Source organism: Carcharodon carcharias, chromosome 19 (assembly GCF_017639515.1).
Source record: "Carcharodon carcharias isolate sCarCar2 chromosome 19, sCarCar2.pri, whole genome shotgun sequence".
Taxonomy (NCBI): domain Eukaryota; kingdom Metazoa; phylum Chordata; class Chondrichthyes; order Lamniformes; family Lamnidae; genus Carcharodon; species Carcharodon carcharias.
Genome location: NC_054485.1, coordinates 50,501,310 through 50,510,201, shown reverse-complemented (window position 1 = coordinate 50,510,201; position 8,892 = coordinate 50,501,310). Strand labels below are relative to the sequence as shown.

Here is an 8,892-nt window from a genome sequence, read left to right as displayed (position 1 = left end):
ATCTATGAAAGAGCGCAGCAATCTCCCTGAGGCAGCTCCGTGAATGGATATTAAAATAATTAAAGAACTGATTTGAAAATGTATTTAAACATGTCCCCTCATGTCACCGTGTTACATGAGTGGGGACATGTTTTTATATTTATGAAAAATTATTTACTTATTCAATAAAAGCTTCAGGAAACCTCATCCCTCTGGTGGATGAGGTTTCCTGAAAGCCTGGGCTTTCTGCCTGCCCGCCAACCTTAAGGTTGGACAGGTAGCGTTCTCAAGTGGCTCAATTGATTTCTCAATGGTCTTAATAGGCCGTTTACACTCCAGTGGGCAGGCAGCTGACTCCAGCGCACGCCCGCCGAACAAAATGTCGCAATGGCGCACTATGAAATTGGGACATGCGCCCCATGTCATCGTGCGTCATTTTACATGTTGGCGTGTTGGGCCCGCCCCCGCATGCCAACCATAAAATTCTGCCCATAGCTTCTGAGAATGCCTGACTCTTGTCTGGCCGAAGGCTGCTCACTTGCACTCTGGGATCAGGGTCATATCATGGAGATGTAGCCATGAAACCTTGAAAGCATATGTTCCTTTACCTGCCTTCAGCACCTGAGCCTTTCAGGAGCACAACATCACTGGTCACAGATGCTGAAGAGATTGGGGCCAGCCCCACCTTAAAAGTGCTGAGAGCACACAGAGAGATTGACAGAACTCTGTGACGCCTGCCCACTACATTCTGGCAGCAATGGCCAGCACCACCGAGTTGCAGGCATCTGTAATGTTTCCAGAGAGTGGGGGGCCAGACCATCACTGTGGTCTGAAGGCTGCACAGAGCACAGGGAAGAGGCCCTGGACTGAGTCACCTGCCTTTATCTTGTGCAGAAAGGTTTCACATCTGAGTGACATGAACACTGCTCATCAGAACAAGGAGCCATAGGCAGGGAGACATACTTGGAAGTTCATTGACAATAATGAACAGTATGTACAAGTGATTAACACCCATGCCTAGGCTGTGCAACTACAGGCCTAAATAGCTTGGCCTAAATAGCCAAGTGGTTATGGTACTGGGTTTGTAACTCCAAGATCAAGAGTTCAAATCTCACAATGGCAAACTATGAAACAATGTAACTTCATCTGAAACAGATGGAAATGGGCTTGTACTTAAAAGAGTTACAGGCCTAAATAGCTTAGCCTAAATAGCCAAGTGGTTATGGTACTGGGTTTGTAACCCCAAGATCAAGAGATCAAATCTCACAATGACAAACTATGAAACAACGTAACTGCATCTGAATAGGAACAGATGGAAAAATGTGTTGTGCTCGCTTCAGCAGCACATATACTAAAAAGTGGAACGATACAGAGAAGATTAGCATGGCCCCTGCGCAAGGATGACACGCAAATTCGTGAGCGCTGTGATGGATCTTCAAGGAGGGTGCCTCCAGAGTCCTTTTCTGTGGTTTCTTCGGGGGCTTGATTGGAGGCCCTGGGTCATGAACTCTGTCAGCTTATACTCAAATGTTCCTGTGGAAGCAAGGAGAGATAATTAGTTCATGGCAGTGCCCTGTGAAACAGATTGGCATGGTTGCCTGATGGATGTTGTACCGCTGGATCCTCACTTGGTAGAGCACCACTGACCTCACTGTCAGCACAGGAATGGTCCAGATCCTTACCAGCCAGCTGGCTGGCTCTGTTTTCCAAGTCCTTGAGGACTTTGATTTCACGCATTCCTCCACCAGCCTGCTACCCCTCCCTCTTGTTGCATGCCAGCTTGTTCTGCATGAATAGAGATACAGAGAGTGTAACCAGGATACCTGCCAGGTCAGATGATAAGTTTGCCTGGCATGTGTGGGTGAAGAGTGGTCCCATAGATGGGATGAGGACAATGAAAGTGTGGGTGAGAGAGCAAATGGTCTTGCACTGGCAGTGAGCGAGGGCCCTGTGAATGTGTGATGGGTTTGTGAGTGTGTGAGTTGAGAGTGATGAGAAGAGTGACTTACCCTGGCAGAACGGAGTAGATCATTCATCCTCTTTCGGCCCTTGGTGGCTGTCCTCTTTTGCCTGGGCATTGGCACTGACCACCACTGACACCGCCTCCCATGCTGGATTAGTGATGTTGCTGCCCCTCCTGCAGCCAGAGTGGAGGTGGAGGACATCATGGTGAGCCTTCACGGTGTCCAAAAGGCACTCGAGGGAAGAGCACTAAACCTGGGGGCTGCAGTCTTTTTTCCTTTCTGGGCCATCCTGTCTTCTGTGCAGCGATCCTGGGCTGGAAGCACTGAGAGGTAAATATGGCGCCCGATGTGATGATGCGGTGACTTGATGCTGCGACAGGCGAATGACAGCCCACCTGCCATCGAAACACCGTATTTCCCAGGAATGCGTAATTAATATGGTGGGTTTGGGATGATACGGTGTGAGAAGCCGCCATTGTTTAACCTGCCTGTTTTTGCACTTAATGCAAATCTGGGACAATTTCACCCTTAATTTTCCATGTAACCTGACTTCCTTATATTTCTTATCAAAATAAAATGCTCACACTTACCTGTGTTGAAATTCATTTGCCAATTATTTGTCCATTCTGCAAGTTTATTAGTGTCTTCTTCCTGCGAAATTGGGCCTTTGATTCCAAAGTACACATGGTTAATATAAATTATGAACAACAGTGGTCCCAGCACTGATCCTTGTGGAACCCTACTTTCCACCTCCAGCCACTATGTATAGTTAATCTTTACCCCTATTCTCAGCTAACTGTCTTGTAGCCAGCTAGGTATCCATTATGTTACCTGTCCCTGATTCTGTATGCTCTGCCCTTGTTCAGTGGTATGTTTTGTGGCACCTTATCAAACACCTTTTGGGGAATCTAGATACATCATGTGGCACTTTATCACATTCTTTCTGGAAGTCCATATACAAATCAAATCTGCTGCCTTCATCAATCCTCTCCTTTGTTTCACTGAAGAATCTATATATCACTACACATACACACATACTAACACATGTGCACACACACACACACATTTATGCTTATTTTATTCATTCATGGGATGTTGCTATCACTGCCACATGTTGCTTGTCCCTAATTGCCCTTGAGAGCAGTTAGGAGTCAACTGCATTGCTGTGGGTTTGGAGTTACATGTAGGCCAGGTGAGGATGGCAGATTTCCTTCCCCTTTAGTGAACCAAATGGTTTTGAAACAACAATCAATGGTAGTTTCATGGTCACCATTACAGAGACTAGCTTTCATTTCCAGGTTTATTAATTGAACTCAAATTCCACCAGCAGCCATGGTGGGATTTGAACCCATGTTCCCAAAGGATTAGCCTGGACCTCTGGGTCACTAGCCCCATGACATTGCCAGTGCACCACCATCTCCCTTTAAATATGACGCAATCCGTGTTTCAAAGCTTTTATTTTCTGAGACAGACCCTAATTGAAAAGGGAAACCGAAAGGGGAAACTGAGAAAGGAAATTGACTACTCCAGTTTCTAAGGAAACTAAGACTGAAACTGAGTTGGGAAACAAAAACTTCTGGGGAGACAGAAACTGACTGAAGTCATATAAAAAGGACACAGAACCATCAGAGCTCAAATGATGAAACCAGTGGTGCAGTACAGACAGGCAGAAGAAGATGGAGGCTAGATCCAGAAGCTGAGAATAGGTAAATATACAGATTCTGCAGCTCTCTCTGTAACTTGAAGATAACATCGTTGGATCCAGACTGAGTTGTCGGGGTTCTGCAGATGTATGCCATCTTTGGTGAAGACTGTGCCCGTGAAACTCCTATCGGTTGTGCATTGCTGTTGGCTGCGGATAAGGCTCAATCCTAGAAGAGGAGCTGAAATTTTTTGTGAGGAAGACAGAGTTTTGAAGGGCTTTGTGACTGAGATTGATGACATGTATGCCGAGTGGAATTCCAAGTCAATTCATAAGATTTGTCTTAGTTGTATCTGTCATTTAATATGCAATTCATAGTTTATAATTGATTGCAATTTGCCTGTCAATTAATGTTTAATGTCTGGGCTATACTCTGAGTATGGGAGGTTACCTAAGGTAATATTTAGTGTTTTCTTTATTTGATTCTTGCATAGTAAAAATTCTTTTGTTTAAACCATGGAATCTTGTGGCTTCATTCTTTCAGTCAATAGCTTGGATTTCAGATTTCCTTTTTTAAAAAAAATTACTGGTATGGACCGAGATCATAACAAAAATATAATTTATATCATAGTTACTCCATTTAGATGCTAATTAATATAGAGAATAGAAAAGATCTGAAACAAAAACTAAAATACCTGGGAAAATCTCAGCAGGTCTAACAGCATCTGCGGAGAGGAATACAGTTGACCTTTCGAGTTCGTTTTGGACTCGAAACGTCAACTGTATTCCTCTCTGCAGATGCTGTCAGACCTGCTGAGTCTTTCCAGGTAATTTTGTTTTTGTTTCAGATTTCCAGCATCCGCAGTGTTTTGCTTTTATCATAGAAAAGATCTGGTTGGCTAATTGGAATCTTTCATTGGGTTTGCAGTTTGCTCACGTCTGTCATGATAATAGCTGATTGTGGTTGTGGACTCCAGTATTAGATACTATACGACACTCTGTACTAGATACGGGGTCACATGACCTGGGGTTGAAGGTCAGTTAGCACTTGTTGGAGTCTGCCTTGATAGAGTTCAGACATTGCAGATATATGTGTTCATGTTAGGAAAATGTGTTATCAATAAAGTTAGCTCAGTTACAATGTCGACGGCCTGTGAGCATCATTAAAAAAAGAAACAAGGAACAAGACAACGTCAGGAATATGGCAGCAGTTCTGATATTTATTAATGGGTAGCAATGTGTATTGTTTTAGAATTTATCTAAGTTGCACTTTAAGATTCTACACAAATGTGCTGGTTCATAGCACAAAGAGAAAGCCCATGAATGTGATTTCTGGATAACCTGTCATTTCCATGACAGCTTTTGGCAGATCACTGATGCTTGTGGTACTCAGGAATTCTGTCTCTTTCACACCTGTTTAAAAAAATTACTACATTTCATTACCCTCTTTGTCCCTATAATAAGCAAAATGCTATGATATTCATTTGAACAAAGAAAGTTACATTGCAGTCATCGACCTAACAGATTTTTGTGTCCGTTAGTGAATTTAAAGAATATCAGTCTAAGGAGTATGCTGCCAGGATTACTGAGTATCTGAGGGTGTTCAATTTGTTTTCATTGAAGTTGAGATTAAGCAAAAAATTAATTTCTTGAAATTATGAAGGGGTTTTAATGATAAATCTTTTATTTTATCAACAGTTTCCTCCTCTTTTCTACCTCTCAATATTGTTGACTCCTATGGATGAATGAATGTAGGCCTCCTCTTCCTCCTCCATGGATACAGAAAAGAGCAGGAACTTAGGTTTGAACAGCTCTAGTAGAAAGAGGTAGCAATGGCACAGGGCTGAATAGCCTCTTCCAGTGTTAATTTATATCATTCTATTACTGTCAATTTGTGTAAATTAACTTTTTTTTCCTTTACTCATTCATGGGATGCAGGTGTTGCTGGCAAGGCCAGCATTTGTTGCCATTCCCTAATTGCCCTTTGTGGCTTCTTAGACTATTTCAGAGGGCAGTTAAGAGTCAACCATTTTGATGTGAGTCTGGAGTCACATGTAGGCCAGAACAGGTAATAATGATAGATTTCCTTCCCTAAAGGACATTAGTGAACTAGATGGGTTTGTAACAACAATCAATGATAGTTTCATGGTCATCATTACTGAGACTACTAGCTTTATATTCCAGATTTATTAATCAAATTCTATTAGCTGCTGTGATGGGATTGGAACCCATGCCCCCAGATCGTTAGTCTGGGTCTCAGAATTATTAATCCAACGACATTACCACTATGTCACCTTCCCCCCTTACTTGTAGCAGTGTGTGCTGAGCAGTCATTTCTTATTCTTACATCATGTGTTCCACAGAGGAGATTGAAGCTGAAATACCTGAGGAACTTCCTGCAATTTTACTGGATTTTTTCTGTGACAAAAACGTCCAACACTTATCTTTGACAAGAATTCACTGTTTGTTGAAACATTTGGACAGGAAAAGGTTACATCTCTGGAACCTTCAATAGTTACCTTCAACAAGAATTAACAACAACAGCAGCAACTGGCAGTTATGTAGCTACTTTAGTATGTGCTTCTCAAAGGTGTAATTACACCAAATTTGACACTGAGCTAAAGGAGGAAGTATTAGCAGGACGACTAAAAGCTTGGTTAAACAGCTGGTTTTAAGGAGAGTCTGAAAAGAGAGGGAGTTAGTGAGGTTTAGGGGGTAATTCTCAGGGCCTAGGGCCTTTACAGTTGAAATCCTGAATCTCAATAGCTGGTCAAAAGGAGTGGGATGCATAAGAGGCCTGAGTTGAGAAAATGTAGGGCAGCATTTAAAGGAGGTTACGGTGTCTCCTCAGCCAGCTGGCGAGCCAGCGAGAGCCTCATGTTGCCATCTTTCAGGAAGGCCCACCAAATTAAGTAGCATTCAGGCAATTAACTGGGCAGTGGCGGGCCTTCCCTGGGATCAAGGACCTTGGGTCTAAAGTCCCACCCACCCCCTGCCGGAGAGCTGCCGGCCAATCGGAGGCCATTTATTGCCCATTTAAGGATGTCAATAGGTGGCCGGGCAGAAAAGCCATCCATGAGCCCTCTCACCCGATTAAGTGACCTCCACTACCAAATTCTCCTGAGGGAAAAACACTAAATTCCGCCCATAGAGTTCTTGTAAAGATGTAGAGCTGAAGCATAAGAACATAAGAAATAGGAGCAGGAGTAGATCATACGGTCTTTTGAGCCTGCTCCGCTGTTCAATACGATCATAGCTGATATTCTGCCTTAACTCCACTTTCCTGCCTGCTCCCTATGGGCTGAGTAATACTGTGGCATACCGACGGTAGATTACACACCCAGAAACCGGTAACGTTCTGACTTCTGGGCGCGCTGTCGGAGCGCAGCTAATAATATGTTAATTTCTGCCAATTAATGGTAAGGGCAAGTGATAGGCTTTCATCCCATCCAATGAGTGTTGGAGGGTGGGATGTCCAGTCTCAGAGGTCGCAGGCTGTGATCCAGAACAGGGTCATGGCCAGCATCTTAAAGAGCCCCCAGGCATGGAGCAGTGTCAGGGTATGCAGCAGATGAGCAATCTCGTGGATTCATTGTCCTGACAGAAGACTTGCAGTTCACAGCCTTGTAAGGTAAGTGCATTTAAGATTTGGTTAATTGCTGCAAACCTTGGCACTCTTTATTGGTGACATAATATTTAAACTTCACCAAATTTCCCACATTTTGGTGTTGAGGAGTTGTATCAGTCCTGATCTGGGAGCGTATTATTCAGCCTCATATTTCTTTATTTACTGACAGACCAAATAACTGTCTATCTCAGCCATACTCAGCACCATTGGAGCGAGGGGAGAGGCGTAAAAGAAGGGCCAAACCAGCCTCCAGATTCTGTGAGGCTGCCCTTGCATGCAGTTCATGATTGTTGTGACCAGTTCCTGCCAACTGCTGGCAAGATGAGGAAGTCCAGCCAGACTCGTTTTGCATGGGACGAGGTGGCTGAGATGGCCAGCAGTGTGGGTGTGGTGAGAAGGACTTGGTCCCAGTGCCTCAAAAGGTTCAATGACCTCAAGAGGTTGGCCAGGGTGAGTATAGCACCAGTATGAGCAATGAGCAACCTTGGTCCAGTGCACTACAGGTCTCACGAGCGAATGCAGCCGTCTGAATCAGAAGAGGATCCTCCTGATGAAACAGTCTCCAAAAGGTTCCTCTGCTCATTCACCTGACCAGTCCCCGCTGCCACTGAAGTGTTAACTGAGAAGCTGAGACTTTGGTTTCAGCTAAAGTTTTAAAACCCACCCAAACAAGCTTACCCATCAAAAAATGGATTTCCATACCTGTCGTGATTTCTCACCCTGAAGGCGTATAATTTGTTACCTTCAGAGTGTACTATTGCTGTGAGTTGGCTTGTTAATTACTTTAATTGCCCTCTCAATTGCAATTTGAATAACACGGGTGGGTTTCTAACTTCTTGACCACTCAGCCTACCATATTATCGCAAACCAGCGTAACGATGTCGGAAACTGTGCCCGACGTCATCACACTCCGTTATGTTCCGCGAAGCGAGGAACGCTCCTGAACTGGTAGTGTATTATTCAGTCCCTTATCTCTTTATTCACTGACAGACCAAATAACTATCTATCTCAGCCATATTCAGCAATGGAGAATTACAGCTCACTTTGGTAGAGAATGCTAAAGAGTCACAATCCTCTGAGTGAAGAAATCTCTCCTCATCTCCATCCTAAGCGATTGACCCTTTATCCTGAAACTGTGTCCCTGTGTTCTGGACTCCACAGCCAGGGGAAGTAACTTTTCAGTGTCTACCCTTCAGGATCTTGTTTGTTTTACTAAGATCACTTCTCATTCTTCTAACGTCTAAAAAGTAAAGGCCCATTTACTCAGCCTCTCATCATAGGGCAATATTCTCATTCCAGGAACCAATATAGTAAACCTTTGCTGTACTGCCTCCAAGGCAAATATATGCTTCTTGGATTCGGAGACCAAAATTGCACACTAATCCAGGTGTGGTCTCACCAAAACTCTGTACATTTGTAGCAAGATTTTCTTACGCTTGCATGCTTCTATTTATTGCAATAAAGGCCAAAATACTAACTGTCTTTCTAATTGCTTGTTGTACCTGCATGCCAATGTTCTGTGTTCCATTAATGTACACACTTAAGTCTGTTTAAACATCAACATTTGAGAGTTTTAAGCCTTTTAAAAAAAAATCTCCTTTTCTATTCTTACTATCAAAGTGAATAACCTCACATTATACTCCATCTGCTGCCTTGTCGCTCACTTGCATGACTTGTCT

General features: G+C 43.5%; 1 non-coding gene across 1 annotated transcript; it reads left to right on the top strand.

Annotated features, from left to right (window-relative positions):
- The first annotated feature begins 1,306 nt into the window (after window positions 1–1,306).
- On the top strand, window positions 1,307–1,414 carry LOC121292019. The gene has a single exon (XR_005946146.1). It is a non-coding gene; the product is annotated as a U6 spliceosomal RNA (small nuclear RNA).
- The last annotated feature ends 7,478 nt before the right edge of the window (window positions 1,415–8,892 follow it).